At 34.7% G+C, this 20,494-nt stretch overlaps 2 pseudogenes; both read right to left on the bottom strand.

The window, feature by feature from the left end:
• Nucleotides 1-2,350: 2,350 nt before the first annotated feature.
• Nucleotides 2,351-3,278, bottom strand: LOC126063699 (olfactory receptor 4P4-like; annotated as a pseudogene).
• Nucleotides 3,279-17,030: 13,752 nt separating this feature from the next.
• On the bottom strand, nucleotides 17,031-17,996 carry LOC126063698 (olfactory receptor 4P4-like; annotated as a pseudogene).
• Nucleotides 17,997-20,494: the final 2,498 nt, after the last annotated feature.

Raw genomic sequence — 20,494 nt, 5'->3', positions numbered from 1 at the left:
ATTTATTAATATCTAAAATTCAGTTTGCTGATTCTTTCTGTGCATATAATCACTCTGGTATATCCATCAACTGTCTAATTAAAATAACCTATTTATTTTTTTAAGTTAACTTGTTTGTTTTTTTAACAAATTGGGCAATTGTGAGACTCTATCCTATATCATGTTTTTAAATTTTCACTGATACATAAACATATTCATACCATATTTTGTTTCTGAGAACTGTAATAAATGCAGTTTTATTCTGAAAAAACTATTTAAAGTCTAATTCTGTCCTATGGTCAGTACTTTTTTTATTGAGAGCATAATTTTTGGAAAAAAAGAAATTTTCCCTTGTTTTGTTATTGTTTTTATTAGATGCTGTCGAATAGGTTCCAACTCATAGTGACCCTGCTTAACAACAGAATGAAACACTGCCCTGTCTTACGTCATCCTCACAATCATCGCTGTGTTTGAACCCATTGTTGTAGCCATTGTGTCAATCCATCTCATCAAAAGTCTTTCAATTTTTCCCCGACCCTCTACCTTACTAAGTACGGTGTCTTTTAGGTTAATCCATATGACCATGTTTATTCTTGCAATTAGGACAGGAATAGATGCCCCGGGAAAGATCTCATTTTCTATGATGTGTGCGGTTATCTGGACCCACTGTCTTTGTTTGGAGCCCTGGAGGCACGGTGGTTAAGAGCTGAGGCTGCTAACCAAAAGTTCGGCAGTTTAAATCCATCAACTGCTCCTTGAAAACACTATAGGGTAGTTCTACTCTGTCCTATAGGGTCGTTATGAGTCAGAATCAACTCAAAGGTAACGGGTTTGGTTTGGTTTGGTTTGGTCTTTATTTGGAGGCCCTGAAGTACATATTTTTCCTTCTTAGCGCTCTGATGTAGAATTTTCCCAGTTTTACTTAATATGCCAAGCAACTCCCTATGCTACAGTAAGGATCCCACTTGATAATATTTCCCAGTGTTAATTTTCTATGTGTTAATCTTGCTAATGTAACCTGATGATCTATCCATGGGAATTTTTTCTGAGCTCCATTGTGTAAACTACCTTTGGCAGAGCTTTCCTCCGCCGCTCCTCTCTTTTCATTTCTAAGTGCTTTTCTGTTTGACAGGTTGGTTGAAATTAATTAGCATATGCCACACCTCATCACATAGACCCTAGAAATACCGGAAGTTTCACATATTTCTAAGGCTTTTTTTTTTTTTTCATTCTTCCTACGGGTAAGTCTTTTTTTTTCTTTCAAGTACTTTTATTTTTTTTTCAGTAAGATACTAGGCTACACAAGACACAATCACTGTCTTAAATTTATAAGTCTTAATTACAAATGAACCATGATGAACAAAACCGTTGAAAACATATATTCACCAGAAGACATGCTGAAAATATTCACTGCAGCACTAGTCACATATAGGAACAAGAAAAAAAATAAAATAATTGTCATATATCCACACCATGAGATACTGTACATCAATGAATATAAATAATCAGAAAATACACACAACATCATAAGTCAATATCATAAAACTTACAACAAGAAGTCAGACACCAAAGAATATAATCTGCATCATTCCTTTGCCGAAAAGTACAAAAACAGATAAAGCTAATCTATGATCCTAGAGATAAAGAAAGTGATTACTTTGGGAGGTAGTACTTATAAAGGGACATGAGAAGGCCTTCTAACTTGTAATTTTTGACTCTTGATCTGGGTGCTGATTATATGATAGTACTCGGCTTGTAAAAATGAATCAGCTGAATATGGATGATATGTGCTGTTTTCTATGTTTGTAGTTCAGTAAAATGTTTTAAAAATTTGAAGTAGTTTTATTCATAACATTTTAAGGCATGAAAAAATTACATAATAATTTATCTCTTTCACTACAAGGTCAATAAGTGATATAATACTCTATCTTTAAGAAACTGGTTATTTCATATCATATGAGCAAAATCTTAAAGATTAAGTCAGATAGCAAAAATAAATAAATAAATAAAATAAACCAAACCTGTTGCCTTCAAGTTGATTCTGACTCATAGGAACCCTACAGGACAGAGTAGAACTGCCCCATAGAGCTTCCAAGCAGGAGATGATGGATTCAAACTGCCAACCTTTTGGTTAGCAGCCAAGCTTCTAACTACCCTGCCACGAGGAGAGAGTATAAATAATAATAATGCTCAACTTATTGATCGTGTGTCATGCAGAAGCACGAAAAAAAAAAAAAAAAAGAGGATGTGTCTTCTGTTTTCTGATTTCTCTCTCCAAACAGTAAGTTAGGACAGACGATGGGAATTGATCTTCTTCAGAGCTGTGGTTCCAGGGGACCAAAGACTGAGAAGCAGCAATGGTTCTGAAAAGTTACTTTCCTTCCAAGAGGATTTGATGGCACCAAACTTTCCTCATGACATTCTTCATCTCCATGTTTCTCAGGGTGTAGATCAGAGGGTTGAACATGGGAGCAAAGATGGTATAGAAAAGAGCAAACACTTTATCTTCTGGAAAAGTTATGGCTGGTCTAATATAAATGAATAATGCAGGGGCAAAATATAGAACCACCACTGTTATGTGAGAACTGCAAGTGGAAAGAGCTTTACTGCGGCTCTCTGCAGAATATGCTCTGAGCCTGTGTAATATAAAAAAATAAGACAACATCAAGACAACAAAAGTCACCAAAGCAATTAGGCCTGAATTAGCAATGACTAAGAGGCCTATGGTGTGCGTATTAATGCAGGCCAGTTTCAGCAAAGGATACACATCACAGAAGTAGTGATCTATCTCATTGGGGCCACAGAAGGGTAAGAAGATAGTGAGAAATAACTGACCGGCAGAGTGTACGAATCCTCCGAAACAACAAGCTGTGACGATTGTGTGACACCTCTGCCTGCTCATGATGACAGTGTAGTGCAGGGGCTACAGATGGCCACGTAGCGGTCATAGGCCGTCCCTGTGAGGATGGAGATCTCGATGCCTCCAAAGAAATGTGAGGTAAAGAGCTGTGTCATGCAGTTATTATAGGAAATGGTCTTCCTTTCTGCCAGTAAGTCGGTCATTAGTTTGGGTGTCACTGTGGATGTGTAACAGAGGTCAGAGAGAGAGAGGTAATTAAGGAAAAAATACATGGGTTGGTCAATTAGATGACTGCAAGTGATAGAAATCATTATGAGCAAATTTCCCATCCAAATAGCAATATAGCAAAATAAAATTATGCAAAGCAGAAGATTTCAATATTTTTGCTTTTAGAAAGTCCCAAGAGAATAAATACAGTGACGTTATTGCTGTTCTCCATGGTCTAGTGTACATAGAATACATTAAAAAAAATAGAATACATAAGTCCCTTGAAATGACATAATTCATAAGCCCATATTTAGAAGTGTTTCTTGAGAAGAGTGATGACCATATTCTGTTCAACGAACAATAAACTGACATGGTGCAGTAGTCTTCTTTCAAGTGTCTTAGAGAATGGAAAACAAATGTTCAGTTAAAATGTCTCTCTAGTAACACTCTGTGTGAGCGTATGCTAGATGATTTCCTTTAAATCTTCCAGAAATTGTGATCCATTCAAACCTGAGTAGACATGAATGTCCTTAATCAATCAGCAATACTAAACATTTATTTTTAGGTAATGTCTGTTTCCAAAGTCTAATGTAATATATAATACTACTTGGAAAGAATATAACTCTTACCTTCTCGGACTAAAAAAAATAAGGAAATAAGTATAAATTACATAGCTATATTTTTTTTTAATTGTGTACAAAAGAATGTGATGTTTAAGTTTTCTAACTAATGGATTATATATTACCTTAAATCCATTTTCAAGTAAGGAAGCATAAAAAATAAAACCTATGTAAATCTATAGACAAATATTTAAAACTGAAAAACTCTCCAAAAGGAGAGAACTTATGTCAAAGTTCTTTAGGAACTATTTTGATGTTATTTGCTTTCCTGTTTATGTGTTTCATTAGTGCTTTAGTGAGAGGTGTGTGCTGATATATTAAAATACGAGAATGTTCAGTCCTACAGTTAAATCAATGAAAACTGCAAACTTGAATGGACCACCAAATAAAACCAGGAGTAAATGTCCTTAAAGGACTACACAGAAGAGTGTTATATTAAAATTTTACCCTCAATACAGTTTATTATATTCGACAAGTCAAATTACTCTTAGCCTTCTAACAACGATGTACGTCCTTTTCCCCATATTTGTCCAATACAATTATTTTGTCTGAACTCATGAACTGCCCAGATAACGGCTACTTGATTCAGAAAATGTGATTTCTAAGGAGATAACAAGTTGGGACCTGTGCTCTATTCTTTGCATTATGCCATAATATGCTTTTACCTTGGGTGCCCATCATTTTACCCGGTTGAATATGAATGAAATGGAAAAACTTGCCTTGTCTTTAAAATATTATCTTTGTGACATTCAATAATAGAATATAAACCTGCCTTATAAATTCTAGAAATATTAGTGGTAAATACTATTATCTAAATATTAGTGTAAACATTTCAGTAAGCTTGATTCCTAGCCACTAACATATCACTGAGAATTTGGAAATTATTTTAAGTCCAAAATTTCTCAATCCATTAATCAAATCTCTTCCTTCCACCAATGATAGATTTTAATTGCAAGTTGAGAAAAATAATATATGAATGGTGTGACTCATCAGTTTTCCCATTCATCTGTCGGTTTGTCATACTGTGGGGGCTTGTGTGGTGCTGTGATGCTAGAAGCTATGCCACCAGCATCCAAATACCAGCAGGTTCACCTATGGCAGACAGGTTTCAGCTGAGCTTTCAGACTAAGACAGACGAGGAAGAAAGGCCTGGTGGTTTACTTCTGAAAAGAATTAGCCAGTGCAAACCATCAATTAACAAAAATGATATCAAACCAATAGGACCTGGTTACAGAAACTAGAGCCATTGGAGTAGGGTGTGACCAAACCTGGTGTGAACTTAGGTTGTTAGAACTGTGGATATTGATGAAAAAATGACACTAGCTATATGTTTCTTCAAATTCTCTCATAATTTTAAGCCAAAATTCCTACAATTAGTCTTTACCATTAGTTCTCAAATTGTCTTACTTTTATGTTATACTTTTTCAGCCCTAGTCTCATTCCTGGCTTCTCAATCAAATCCTACTTAAATTTTCTCCTCAACTCACCCTGTTACTGATTAAGTTAACATTGCCACTCATACAATACATAATCACATTATAATTGTATTGAAACTATAAGACTAAGACCTTAATTTCCTTAGTGGAATTGGAAGAACTAGAATTAGGTTAAGGAAAAATTTCTGAGAAATAGGTTTTAGCCATTTCCAAAATCAGACTACAGTAATATTTTGCCTATAAGTAAGATAGGCTATTTCTTTTATGATATTCAATAGTGTTATTTCATGAATAAAATAACACTACTGGATACAATCCTGATTGGAATTATTCTTAAAATAGTTTATTATATTTAGAATTTTCAGAAAGAAATAACATAGATCGGCTTTAAAATCCACCTGAAATATGCACATTAACCCCCCGCCCCAAGCACATTAAGGGCCTTAAATGAAATTAAGCCTCTCAGGAAAGTAAGACTGGGGTGTTCTCAGGCAAGCCAGTTAATCAATCTGTCTGCATTTATCGATGAAAAAAAAATTTTAATAATTAGGCACATTTATGCTTTTGAAACTACATAGGTTTGTTAAAAATATTTCTTGAAGCTCTAGTTGTCTTGGTTCAGAAGGCTACATTCAGCTGATGCTCAATTTCCCTACTTGGCAATCCTTCTTGATTCAAATTCCTCCCAGATGTAGGAATACCTATTAACTGCTGTATGTTACCAGTAAAAATCTAACAATTCTTTATAGTGTAGGGGGGACCCTGGCTGTATTTCTTAATCAAACCACTAATTTGAAACGTTATCTTTGCAAGTCATTTAATTTCTTTTGAAAAGGGTTTTTCTTTATCTGAAATCTAGGAAATTATACCCCTGCTAAAAAAAAAAAAAATTTTTCTATATAATTCAGAGACTGGATCAGAGGCTCCACTTTGATAACAGATAAGAAATTGCTTTTAAATGATAAAATAGTGCACAGATGACAATGGCCTTGTGTTAAGGTTAATGCACACCAACACGAATAAATTAAAATTGTGTTAGTAGAGGTTAATGAACTTGTACATAGTAACACGACTAGTATATAACAAACTGCGGTTTAAAATCTGAGTTTTCTGACTCCAAAGCCTGACTTTACAACCATTTCACTAAATTGTCCCTGGTGGCACTGTGGTTAAGAGCTTGGCTACTAACCAAAAGGCTGGCAGTTTGAAACCATCAGCCCCTCCTTGGAAACCCTATGAGGCAGTTCTATTCTGTCCTATAAAGTCACTGTGACTCAGAATCAAGCCGATGATAATGGGTTTGTTTGTTTGGTTCCTCAAAAGTGAAAAACTGAAAACAACAAGATGACTTTAACATTAAACCTGGCTCCCTAATCCCAAAGTTTGCACATTACCAAATTTATTGGGCACAGTCAGGGAACCTCCTAAATTTTGAGTGTTGCCCCATTTTAGCCACTCACATTTAAATGTGTAAATGGAAACAGAAGTATAAGTTAGGTGAAAGTCTCCATGAAAAACCTCAAACCAAATACTTCAGGATTCTTACATATATAAGCAGCTCTAGAAAGTAAGAAACGTACAGTTCACACATTTCTGTAGGAAGAAACATGTTTCTTAGCCTGTTTAGCATGAGTGGTGACATGGCACTTCCAGCTAGTTGCCGTATAAGAAAAATGGGAAGGAGAAAAGAGATCTGGACTCACGCCCAGGCCTGGCTTCTGTTCTGTGCTGTGACTGACTTGTTTATTTTTGTTTCATACATTTCTTATCTGAAAATAAAAGAACTAATTTCAATGATCCCTTAGATTTCTCCCTTCCATGATGTCCTTTTTAGAACTCAAAACACTTTATCCTTGATCAGATTTTACTGCTATTCTTCATAGAGTTAAAATAGAGTATTACTTATTTTATTTATAATATGTAGTCCTCCAATAAATTAGGGCAAAAACCTTTTTTTTTTTAATTCTGTTACTTTCACCTTAATTTTCTGCAGTATGTCATCACCTCATCTCCAAAAGGCAAGCAAATCCTCCCTGAAATTACCACTCTCTCAATCCAAAGACATCTTAGTTTATAGAATTTACAGAAAAGTCTGTTTTAAAATTAGCTGCTAATCAAAATGTTTTCTTAAGACAGAAGTAAAAACATTTTCAACAAATAACACATATTGATGCAGGATAATCAGAGAGAAAAAAATAGTTTACTCACTTATGTTCTTCTGTGCTTATTTTGAATCTGTTGTTTTCCTTCATAGTCTTTTCTGTTCCCTCGTTGTTGAAATTCCAGCCATTCTTCAACCAGCACTTTAACTGGTTCAGCTGGGTTCGGTCATGGTCATTGAAGCAACACTGAAATAGAGCTGAATTTTTAAAAGGTGGGTGCAGCGGAACACTAACCGAAACTGGAAAAATTATAGGTCGAAGCCCTTCTAGAAACTTAATTGTCCTCTTAGAAAACAAGGGCAGCACACCTATTGCATTTCAACCAAATCTCTTCTCCAGCTGAGTAGAAAACCATGAGCCCGGTTCTAAAACCGCGGTGCACTGTGCCGCTTTGAATGTGTGGCTCTGTCCACAGCCCTGGCAATAATCCCATGTCACGCATCAGGCTCTGAAAGAGCTCACTATGCCTTTCACAGGTCTTCCATTTCAGAGCTGCAACCCATAATTTTTCCCATCTGGTTAGCCTTCCAGACCACTCAAATTTTAAAAATTCGAGTCTGTTCTGGTGTCGCTTCATTGGCCATGACCGAACCAGTTCAAATCAGTTCAAAGCCCTGTCTTCAACTATTTAAATGATTTCCTTTCAACACCCTGACTTGACGTTTTCCTCAGCAAATCCACTAGCGTTGCTGATGAGTGTCACTTTCTATTTCCCACCAATCTATGCAGACAAAAATACAAATTTTGTACCATCGTAGGAACTATTGTCACTTGTGACACCACCAGCTTAAAGAAATGATGTCACCCACAGAGAAAACTTTGAAAGCAGTAGCAATATTTTCTTTCCAATATTAGTCAAATCATCGTCCATATAGACTCTGGATTATATTACCAAATTATTCCTGAAGATTTCTAATTGAAATGCTGAGTAGGTAAATTAATTATTCTAAAGGTGCATTTACCTCCTTTCACAGGATTGCTTACTTTATGAAAGTTAATTATTTATATATCTTCAAATAATCAACTTCCCAGTTAGAATCCCTTTAGATTCAAGTTACCAGTGTGACTTCACAACTAGATTATAAATACTTGGCAAACAAAAATTAACTCCACAGCATGTTGTTTGAAGCCCATTCGTTACCCAATCCCCTGAGCCTTGATGACTGAAATCAGTGTATATCAATTTGAGTTTCTTTTCCCTTTTCTGTTATCTGAGGAGTAAACTGCATCTGGTCCTTGTGTTGGGAAACGAGCTCCATCCATCCCCATGTAGTGTCTTTATTGTGTTCTCTGGGGAAACGTGATGTGTGTGTGTTTTATGCATTTCCCTTTAACGTAAATTTTCTGGAATATTACAGAGATGAAGAAATATGTATATATATATATATTTTAATTTGGGGGTTACAAAATTTTCATTGGGATAATTTGTTAATAATGCTGTTGAGCATTCTGTAATTTCTTCCACTCTTTTTATCATTATCAGTAAGTCTTTTTTTTTGCAACTATATTCAAATTAGTCCTTGCTTCTGCTTTGCTCTGTGAACTCAATGGATGATAGTAAATATTTAGTAAACATGTACTCCATTCAAGCATGAACGTATTGATGGGCTTTAACTCATTTACCTTTGCAATAATCTTTTAGGATATGTACTATTAGCAATCCCATTTCAGAGATGAAGAAACTGAGGCATAGAGAAGTTACAGGGTAAGAACATGATTCTCATAAGACGGAGGTTACATTTAAGGGAAGAAAGAGGCTGTGGCTTTGAAAGAACATGAGGATGCTATTTCTTATCCCAAGTGGGGTTATAAGGTACTTACTTTATAATTATTCATTATTCTGTACAATAATATTCTCTGGGTGCCTTATTAAACAATTAGGAGTTTAACATAATAAAATTATAAAACTAACTTTTATAGATTGAATTTGTTACTGCTGTTGTTAGGTGCCGCTGAGTCAGTTCCGACTCATAGCGACCGTATGCACAACAGAACGAAACACTGCCAGGTCCTGAGCCATCCTTACAATCATTGTTATGCTTGAGCTCATTGTTTCAGCCACACATCAGTCCATCTCACTGAGGGTCTTCCTCTTTTCCACTGGCTCAGTACTCTGCCAAGCATGATGTCCTTCTCCAGGGACTGATCCCTCCTAACAACATGTCCAAAGGATGTAAGATGCAGTCTCTTCATCCTTGCCTCTAAGGAGCATTCTGGCTGTACTTCTTCCAAGAGAGATTTGTTCATTCTTTTGGCAGTCCATGGTATATTCAATATTCTTCACCAACACCATAATGCAAAGGCATCAATTCCTCTTCGGTCTTCCTTATTCATTGTCCGGCTTTCACATGCATATGATGCGATTGAAAATACCATGGCTTGGGTCGGGCGCACCTTAGTCTTCAAGGTGACATCTTTGCTCTTCAACACTTTAAAGAGGTCCTTTGCAGCAGATTTACCCAATGCAATGCATCTTTTGATTTCTTGACTGCTGCTTCCATGGCTGTTGATTGTGGTTCCAAGTAAAATGAAATCCTCCACAACTTCAACCTTTTCTCCGTTTATCATGATGTTGCTCATTGGTTCAGTTGTGAGGATATTTGTTTTCTTTATGTTGAGGTGCAATCCATACTGAAGGCTGTGGTCTTTGATCTTCATTTGTAAGTGCTTCAAGTCCTCTTCACTTTCAGCAAGCAAGGTTGTGTCATCTGCATAACACAGGTTGTTAACAAGTCTTCCTCCAATCCTGATGCCCCGCTCTTCACATAGCCCAACTTCTTGGATTATTTGCTCAGCATACAGATTGAATACGTATGGGGAAAGAATACAACCCTGGCACACACCTTTCCTGACTTTAAACCAATCAGTATCCCCTTGTTCTATCCGAACAACTGCCTCTTGATCTATGTAAACGTTCCTCATGAGCACAATTAAGTATTCTGGAATTCAATAGATTCAATTCTACCCCCAAAAATGATATGTTGAAAATCCTAACCCCTGTACCAGTGAATGTGATCTTGTTTGGAAAGAGGGTTTTCTTTGAAGGTGTTATCAGTTAAGGAGGTTAAGCTGGAGTAGGGTGGGTCCTAATCCCTTCTGAGTGTTGTTTTATAAAAGGGAAGGACAGACATGGAAACAGTCACACAGGGGGAAGACAGACATTATATGTAGATACATCTAAAAGCCAAGGAACGATATGAATCCCCCCCACACCGGGCTACCAGAAGGTAGAATAGACGTGGAAGATTTTCTAGAGTAGATAGGCAGAGCATGGCCCTTCTGAAGCCTTGACTTCACGTTCCGAGCCCCCAGAACTGTGAGACAATAAAACCTCTGTTCTTTAAAGCCAACCAGTTTGTGGTACTTTGTTATGATAACCCTCAGAAACTGAGACACTAACTTAAGGCCATAACCCAAGGTACTGAAAATTAACACAGGCTGTAAATTTGCTATGCCTTCAAAGGACAAATTACCAAAGGATTCTGGAAGATCTACTCATAATCAGTTTTTTCCTACAATCCAATTAAACTTTTAATTTTTCAACATTTTTCTCTTTTCATATCAGATGCTTCCCCAAATCTTGATTTAGGCATCTCCTCCAAGTCTTAGAATTTTCTCCATGGCATCCCATGTGTTCCCCTTCTCTTTACTCACAGACTTTTGTGACTGCTATCCCATTCTTTCTGCCTATAGATATTTATTCAAAAAGCTCATCTACCCCAAGGAATCTTTTCCCCTTTCACATGAAATATCTAAATTTATCATTTTCCTAAAACCTTTAAAAACTACTTTAAGTTTACAGTACACTTTCAGTTATTTATTTATTTATGTTTTGTGTAAGTTGTTTGTGTCATCTAGATACATGATTTGTTTATTTACTTTTGCATTAGGGTAATCAATTTTTCTAAAATCATTTTTTGAAAAGACTATGCTTCCTCGATTAAATTACCTTTGTGTCTTTGTTATAAATCAGCTGACTATATGTGCACAGTTTTCTTTCTGGGCTCTCTATTCTGTCTTGATTACTATAAATTTATAGTAAGTTTTTAAATTGTATACTGCAAATCCTCCAATTTTTTTTTTCTTTCTATAGTTGTTTGGCTACTCTAATTCCTTTGCCTTTTCATGTGAATTTTAGAACAAGCTTGTTGATATCTTTGAAAAAGCTTGCTGGAATCTTGATTAGATTGCACTGAATTAATAGATCAAATTGAGAAGACTGATGCTTAAACAATATTGAGTCTTACCATTCATGAACACAGTATATCTCTCCATTTACTTAGATTTACTTCTCCAGTGTTTTATAGTTTCGTACATATAGATTAAGAACGTAATCTGTTAGATTTATATCTAAACAGGAAGTTCTTCTTGAGTCAGAGGTAATTCGATGGCAAATAACAATAGCAAAAGGTGCTATTGCAAATTATATATATATATATATTTAATTTTAGATTCCAATATTCCATTGTTGGTATGTAGGAATACATGTATGTATGTGGACTGTGTATCCTGCAAACTTGCTAAACTCCCTTATTAGTTAAAAGTTTTTTTTTTTTTTTTTGTATATTCTTTAGTATCTTAACATAGTATGTCTGGAAATAAGTACAGTTTCTCTTCCTTACAAATATGTCTAACTTTTATTTATTTTTTTGCCTATTATACTAGCAGGGACTTTCAGTACAATGTTGAATAAAGAGTGGTGAAAAAGGAGTCCATGCCTTGTTCTAGAATTTAAGGGGAAATAATTTACTTCTCACCAGTAAGTACTATGTTAGCTAACAGTTTTTCATAGGTACTCTTTATTAGGTTAAGAAAGTTCATGATTGTGCCTAGTTTTCTGAGAGTTTTTATCATGAGTATATATTGAATTTTGTTGAAAGTTTTTTCTGCATCTATTGATATGATCATCTGGCCTATCTTGTTAGTACTGTGAATTACATTACTCCTGTTGCATTAAGCATTCAATTAAAGATAAGAAAAAAAAGAGAGATGGTGGATTATATGAGCCAGGTTTCTCATTGTCACAGTGGGAAGTTACAGGTAAACAAGAACGAAAGGCTGAGATGGATCCTATGTACTGGATTAGAGACAAAGATTTTAGTATGAACTCACGTTCAGCTTCATATAGAGAAAGTGAGAGAGATACATACACAGAGATGGATACAGAAATAATTATAGATATTTGTATATAGATGTGTTAGTATACATACATACATTACCTAACTCTGTGTGCTGAGAGTCCTAGAAGTAATGGCACCCCAGGAGCAATAAATACTCCGAATACTCAGATCTTTGTTTCTAAATACTGTTCTACAATAAAAAGAAAACAGATCTTTCTGGAGAAATGACTAATTCTAGGACTGAGGCAGGGAAAGTAGAAAATGAGATTTAAGTTTTTTTTTTTTTTTTTTTAGTACTATTATATAAAGAAGTGCTGAAAAAGACAAAAAGGATGGGGGCATGTCAAAGGGACATAGAAAACTACCTGAAAATATTTCCAATTTTCAAAGATGGAATATTTTGAGCCACAAAATGAATGAAGTAGAATTGGATTAAAACTTAAAATATAAAAGAAATATGCACAAATCTATACTGAAATAAATAAAGGACTAAATAAGTATATAAATAGGATTGTGGAGACACAGATTTCTTATTATACCCCCATCCAAAGAAAAGATTAACCCATTGCCGTGGAGTCTATTCTGACTCATAGTGACCCTACAAGACAGAGTACAACTGCACCATAATGTTTCCAAGGAGTAGCTGGTGAATTTGAACTGACATCTTTTGGTTAGAAGCCAAACGTGTAACCACTGCAACACCAGGGAAATAAAGTAACTTTATAGTGGAGGAAACAGGACAAAAACAAGTGATAATAGTTAAAGTCACCAGGGATGTTAAGTGGATTCTTCTAGGACTCGTATTGGAGCATCCTGTAGGATACCTGATCAGTAATCCTCAAGACTATCAAGGTCATTAAAAAAAAGGAAAGACTAAGAAACTGTTACAGATCAGGACTAGTAGGGAAAAATGTAAGTAAATGCGGTGTGGTATTCTGGATTGGATTCTGGAATAGAAAGAGGAGATTAATGAAAAAAATGGTAGAATCTGAATAAATTCTAAAGTTTAGGTAACACTAACGCACCAATGTTGATTTCCAAGTATTGACATTACCATGGTAATGTAAGATGATAACAGTGGGGAACTCTGGATGAAGGGTATAAAGAAACTACTATCTTTGCAAGTTCTCTATAAATACCAAATTGTTCAAAAATGAAAAAGTATTTGATAATGCTTGTAATCCACCAAGCTAAAGATAAACAAGTTTAATGTTTAATAAATATTTCTTGTATATACATGCTGGAACATAAAGAGCATTTAGGTTCACACCAAAAATACATTTTTAAACTACTCTTTAAATTAACATTAGAATGCTGAAAAATGCAGGGAAACAAAGAGGAAGCCAATGATCACTAACATACCATAAGCATAGATACTCAGAGTCAACTTTTCCGTGTATTTTTCTGTCTCCACCCTTTGCATTTTTACATATTTGAGATCATAGCAGTTTTGTAACTTTATATTCTGCATTTCATATTCAGTATTGCCCATCAACATTTTCCCGTCTTTAGAATTCTTGTTGTTGTTATTAGGTGCCATTGAGTAAGCTCCAACTCATAGCAACCTGTATACAACAGAATGAAATATCGCCCAGTCCTGCACCATCCTCACAATTGTTGTTATGTTTAAGCTCATTGTTGCAGCCACCATGTCAGTCCATCTCACTGAGGGTCTACCTCTTTTTCGCTGACCCTCTACTTTACCAAGCATGTTGTCCTTCTTCAGTGACTGAACGCCATTTTTTCAAAGAAAATTACAGTTCACAAACTCACAATGAAAAGGGTTTTTCCAAATAATATACCCAAAACACAAATATGATTGTATATCATATATATATATATAATTTCAGTTATTTTTTTTAAAGTTAGGCAAAAACTAGGAATAGTTTTATTTCATTCAAAAAGGTTACATATCTGTAAGCAAATTTGAATAGCCCCTGGTAAGTTAGATGGGGTATAACTAAGAAATGAGGGAGAGATTAGATAATTTAGACCATGAGAAGAGTACTGTACAAGACGCTAAAGCGAGGTGAGCATGATTACTGAAAATATTTTAGTAGGGATTCAGGGGAGACTAAACCTGCCAACTTCTTTGGTAACCATTTGTAGACAACAGAAACAAGTGCAGTTTAATTAAAAGTACTCCTTCTTAGTTAGGATGCTTGTGTAATGTAGTTCAATTAAAAAAAAAATAGTTTGGGAGGCAAAACAAGTAATAATGGCATTTTCTTGTTTAAGAATGTAGAGGAAATCAAAGCATGAGTGCAGGGCCATGCTTACAAATACCCACAGAAATCATTGGGCTTCTTTTCATGTAATAGTTGAATTCCCTAGATAAATAATTCCATGTATTTTAAGTGCTGAACGGTTGCATTAATTCTATGTATCTTAAGCACTGAACAGTTGCATTTCATAGGCATTATTATTTTATTTTTTCAAGTTCATGTGTAATAAGTATTATAACATTCAAAGTTTTAGTAATAGACAAAAAAAATTTTAAAAACACCAGAAGTTATTTAATTTGGTCAATTTCAGACAGTAGAAAAGTAGTAGAGCTCGGAGAACAACTAGTTGTATACTCTTTAAGATACATCATTCACTTCCTCCAGTCCAGATGCTTTCTGGGGACAAAGACAGAAACTATCAATCCCTTTTAACCTCAACTGCTTCCATCTCAGTTCTTTACTTTGATTCACCCCTTGCCTTATTAGGAAAAGGTTTTTTTTTTTTTTTTTTTCTTCAAGAAAGACAGGTATTGTTTATACCATGAATTCATTTAAATGGGGAACTTTTATTTTCTCTCCCTAAACAAGGAAATACAAATTGACCGGTACGAAACTTTGTGATTTTCAAAATCTTCCCCTCAAATTTTTGACTTTGTCTTACTGAGATGGTTTTTCAGAATAAAATTTTAAATCTGACCATATTTTTGTTTCCTCATTAAAACTTGACAATATAGTGATTTGTCCAATTCCTCTTGGCTATAAGAGGTCTACTTAATTCTGTCCTCTTCATTATTTGTTCTGCTCTTTATCTTTGTTTGTATAATGGCTCTGAAATAACTAATGCTTGCATTATATTTACATATTCTAGAACTCTTCGAGGTAGTTACAAGAGGATTTATTTTGCCCATTGTGCCACAGTGGTTTTTGATTGCTGCTTTTTGTTTGTTTTGTTTCTTTGTTTGCTGGTTGTTATGTTCCTTGGCTGGTTGGATCGACACAATGGCTGCAACAATGGGCTAAAGCATAACGATGATTCTGAGGATGGCAAAGGACCGGGCAGTGTTTTGTTTTGTTGTACGTAAGGTGAGGAGTCGGAACCCTCTCCACTGCACCTAGCAACAGCAACAGCTCTGTATCTCTATTTTCATTATCTCTAGTTACCCAGCCACCTCGTCATTTTGATATCTGCTCTGTTTCTTAAGACACATTTTTTTTTTTTAGTTCCAATGAAGATACCCCCCCCCAAAAAATGACATTTGATCAATTTTTCTTCTGGTTTCCCTAGGAAATTTTTCTCAGAAATGTCCTCTTCAAGATAGTTATAAGATGGTTTATTTTGCCCATTGTGCCATAGTGTTTTTTGATTGCTGTTTTTTGTTTGTTTGCTTGTTTATTTGTTTGTTGGTTGATATGGTCCTTGTCTGATTGAATGACTGGTTTTTAGAGTTTCTAATTTCTTCATGCTTTTTTTAGCAGGAAAGGTCTTCAGTTCTGAATCCAATAACAAGATATTTCTTACCAATATTAGGCAGGTAAGGGTGAGTCAACACTTCAATTTTATAATTAAGAATATCAGAAAATTTATAGAAATGTTTAAACATTTTAACCAATGGGTGGAATAGCATTGAGCATGTTTTCAACATTCTGAATAACTGATTTCACTCTGCCTCTACTAGTTATCATTTTCGTACTTGAAACTCAGGAAACTGACACTTACACTATTTCAAAAAAGATTCTACCATTAGAGTATGTGTAGGTCAATATACTAGCAGCAACAAAAAATTAGCATATAATTTAGAGATTTTAACTTCTTCATTACCAAAGAACGCATATCAACATATGCGTTCACTGATTCAGCCATTAGAGTATGTGTAGGTCAATATACTAGCAGCAACAAAAGATTAGCATATAATTTAGAGATTTTAACTTCTTCATTACCAAAGAACGCATATCAACATATGGTCTTGCACCCAATTCTAAAGTTTTAAATGAAATAATGGCATTGGGGTTGTTTAATCATTAAAAATTGTTTGCATTAAAATTCGCTGCTCAGTATATCGTCATTTTAATTGGTATAGTCCAGAAGACATTTCATGCAGCTAACTCTTCCTATGAGTCGGAACCGACTAGATGGCACCTAACAACAACAACTCTTCCTATACCACCTTAATATTCCACCCCCTCAATTAACTAAATTAACTATAGGGTCGCTATGAGTCGGAATTGACTCGATGGCACTGGGTTTGTTTGTTTTTCTCAACTAACTAGGTTTTCTATTAATTTTTACATGGTAGATTAGTATTTGATTAGTATATTGTTTTAACTTGTAAATCTTAGTTCCTTCATTTAATCCCCTCATGATATAATGGAAACATAAACTATGAGATAGTTTCTAACATTTCTGTTTCACAATTAGCAACTTCATTTTGTAAAGTTGTTTAGCTTCTTCACATTAACAGTTAGCCCCCTTTGAAAATAAGCTTGACACCAAACTTTTCTCATGACATTTTTCATCTCTGTATTTCTCAGGGTATAGATTAAGGGATTGAACATAGGAGCAATGATGGTATAAAATAGAGTAAATACTTTATCCTCTGGGAATGTGGTAGGAGGTCTAAGGTAGGCAAAGATTGAAGGCCCAAAAAACAAGACTACCACAGTAATATGAGACCCACAGGTAGACAGGGCTTTGCGTCTTCCCTCAGCTGAGTGATTTCTTAAGGTGAATAATATAATGACCTAAGAAACAAATAAGACAACAAAGGTTACTAAGGCGACCATGCCTGAATTGGCAACTACAAGAACACCAGTGATATAGGTATCAGTACAGGCAACTTTTAGCAAAGGGAAGATATCACAAAAATAGTGATCAATTTCATTAGCTCCACAAAAGGGCAACCTGATTGTCATAGATAATTGAGGAAAGGAATGGACTGCTCTACCAGCCCAGGCAGCTAAGACAATAAGATTACATCTTGTTCTGTTCATGATAATCAGGTAGTGGAGAGGTTTGCAGATGGTAACATAGCGATCAAAGGCCATAGCGGTAAGAATGAAGACCTCGATATTGCCAAAGAAGTGCATGGTGAAGACCTGTAGCATGCAATTACCATAAGAGATGGATTTTGTCTCTACCAGTAGGTCACCAATCAGTTTGGGTGTGACACTAGAGGTATAGCAGATATCCATAGAAGACAAGTGGCTAAGGAAATAGTACATTGGTTGGTGAAAAAGGGAGCTACATTGAATGGAAACTAGAATCAGAAGGTTTCCTACCAAGAGGACAACATAGCAGAATAAGAATAGTGCAAAGCAAAATAGTTGTATATTTGGATCATAAGAAAGTCCCAAAAGAATGAATTCTGAGATGTTTCTCTGATTTTCCATATCTATCAGTTTAGTGTATGTCATAAACAATTGAGTATCTGAAAATAAAGAAAACATAAATGCTAATCAAAATTAGTAGTATAATAACAATAATATAAAATATACCAAAAATGGATTAGTATGAATTAAAGTTAATAATAATTATTCTGTGTTTACAGAATTAGGCTTCTTCTTTTATATTGTCTTATTTTACAAATCTACTGTGAAGTGATTTTATACTGGAATAATTTTGTATTTTATTTAATTTACCACTAGGTTTTAAAAATATTTTTATTACCCTGATCAAGAAGGAAACACTTTTTACTGTTAATTATATGATGTTGATAACAAATACTTAATCTACTTAATAACATTTTTTAAAATTGCCTATTTTTAAATGAGCGTGTGCCTTGTTCAACTTTCCATCTCACAGCACGATCTGGTTCACCACCCCTGAATTATCTGGGAGTGTGTGCTCAGGAAATTTAAGTATGTTTACAACACTCCAACTTAAATTGCCGAACTTTAGTATACGTAGCATGTACTTTTGGTTGCCGTGTAAGCAAACATTGCCAATGGGTTTAAGCAATGTAGATTTAGTTATATTTAAAAGTGTCCAGAAAAGAATTTCAATTAATGACTGGAGCTGTAAAAAATAATCAGCAAATTAATTCATTTCTCCTATTTACATTTCACATGTTAAAAACTACTTTTGGTAACATATTGTTATTCAAGTTTGTGAAGGCAAAAGGAAAGATAAAACAATAGAATTGCTCAAGTTTTGAAAAGTGCGTATTTTATGGGCTCTGCTAGCAATTTCTTGCTTTTATATGCATTCCAGGCAACAGACGTCAATAAAAGAAGATTGTAACAAATATAACTAAGACAAACTTAGTTGTCAGTTATGAATGAATAATAACAAACTCACAAATCACATATACCTTTTGCTTAATCTTGAGACATTTGGGCATCGGACACAAAATAGAAAGAATGTACTTCCAATGGCTATTTTATCCAGTTACGAGAAATTGTAAGGCACCCAGGGGAGCTACCTCCTGCCTTAGTCAGGATCTAACGTAACAGTTAGTTGGCTGACCAGATATTTCTTAAAACACAGAATGCTTTCATAAGAATGCTTTCGTACTGTGAGAAAACCAATTCTATTTTTAACTGATATTCAAAAATTTCACTTCATCAAGGAGAAAGTCTCAGCTTGTTCCTACTATGACTTCACTACAGCTACAAGGGGCTCATTCCTTCATTTTTTAACAAACTAAAAATAATTATCAGGCTCATAATGTTCAGCTCTTAAAAATAAGTAAATACATTTTAATATTTTTTGGTTCATTAGCCTGTTTTTTCTTCTAACAACTAACACTGCTTTCTTGTTTATTAGAAGATATAATGTTTATTTTTCAAATATATTTATTTACCTGAAACAAATTGATTTAAAGATAATTATAACATGAATAAGCCGGTGAACAATTTATAAGTAGGCATTGCTTGATTAATCCAAATCCCTGTTTTTCAAGAAAACAGACAAAAATCAAGAGAATCTAAGTAAATTTTCAAGGTTAGAAAGTAACATTCTGTGGATACTAGAAGCTACATATCTCAATTCTCACTCTGTCTGGTTTTGCTTAAGAGCAGAGTGTGATGGGATGAGGGGCATGGATGACAGGAAACATGCATGTTGACAAGTTATCCAAACATGCTCAGACAATTCTCCAATTGTAACTCAATTTAAAATAATTTTCTTTTAGTTTTACCAAAATGTAAATTTAGTCAGTCAAGATGTTTACTTGTTTTCTAAATCATCACAGGTGTTTAATCTAATAGTTCTTAAAATCTCATCCTCTCTGGGAGCATGCTATTATGATGACTGCTGTTAGCAAAGGTATACCGGAATAAAAATACAGATAGGTGAGAAAGAACTACTGATACAAAAACAAATAATATTTCTTGTCCTTGTAGATAGTAAGGAAAACTCCTAGGAGAGAAGTGAAATCATAATTGATGAAAAGAAAGAAAGGTTAGTCAACTACCTTTTAAGCGGCACCCAGAGAGAGGTAGAACTATCGAGGTCTTTAAATAAACTGACCAGTTATGAATCTTGGGGGTAATTTTCTTTAAGCCTCATTTTCCTCATCTATGCAACCGATCATTCAGGAATATAATGATAAATATAGGAGGTGATATAAATACTCCAGTATCATACACAGTTCATGGCACACAGATTATTTTACTTTTATTTCCCCTCTTCTTTGCGTGAGAAGTTAGTTTACCAACTACTGAAGCTACCTTGCAGATATATATAATCAAGTTCAAGAAGGATATAAACAACCCGTCCTCCCCCCAAAAAAAGCATATATTTAAAGAAGATGATCAGGTAACTGCAATTTAAACAGTCCTTTAGTTAAAAAAATAATAAGTTACTCTGATGACAGATTGGCTGTTTTGGAGTATTTCTTAACATTAACCACTAAAATGAATTTTTTTTTCTTGTACTAAAAAGAATC

The sequence above is a fragment of the Elephas maximus genome, chromosome 20 (genome assembly GCF_024166365.1).
Source record: "Elephas maximus indicus isolate mEleMax1 chromosome 20, mEleMax1 primary haplotype, whole genome shotgun sequence".
Lineage (NCBI taxonomy): Eukaryota > Metazoa > Chordata > Mammalia > Proboscidea > Elephantidae > Elephas > Elephas maximus.
This window is presented reverse-complemented; position numbering and strand designations above follow the sequence as displayed.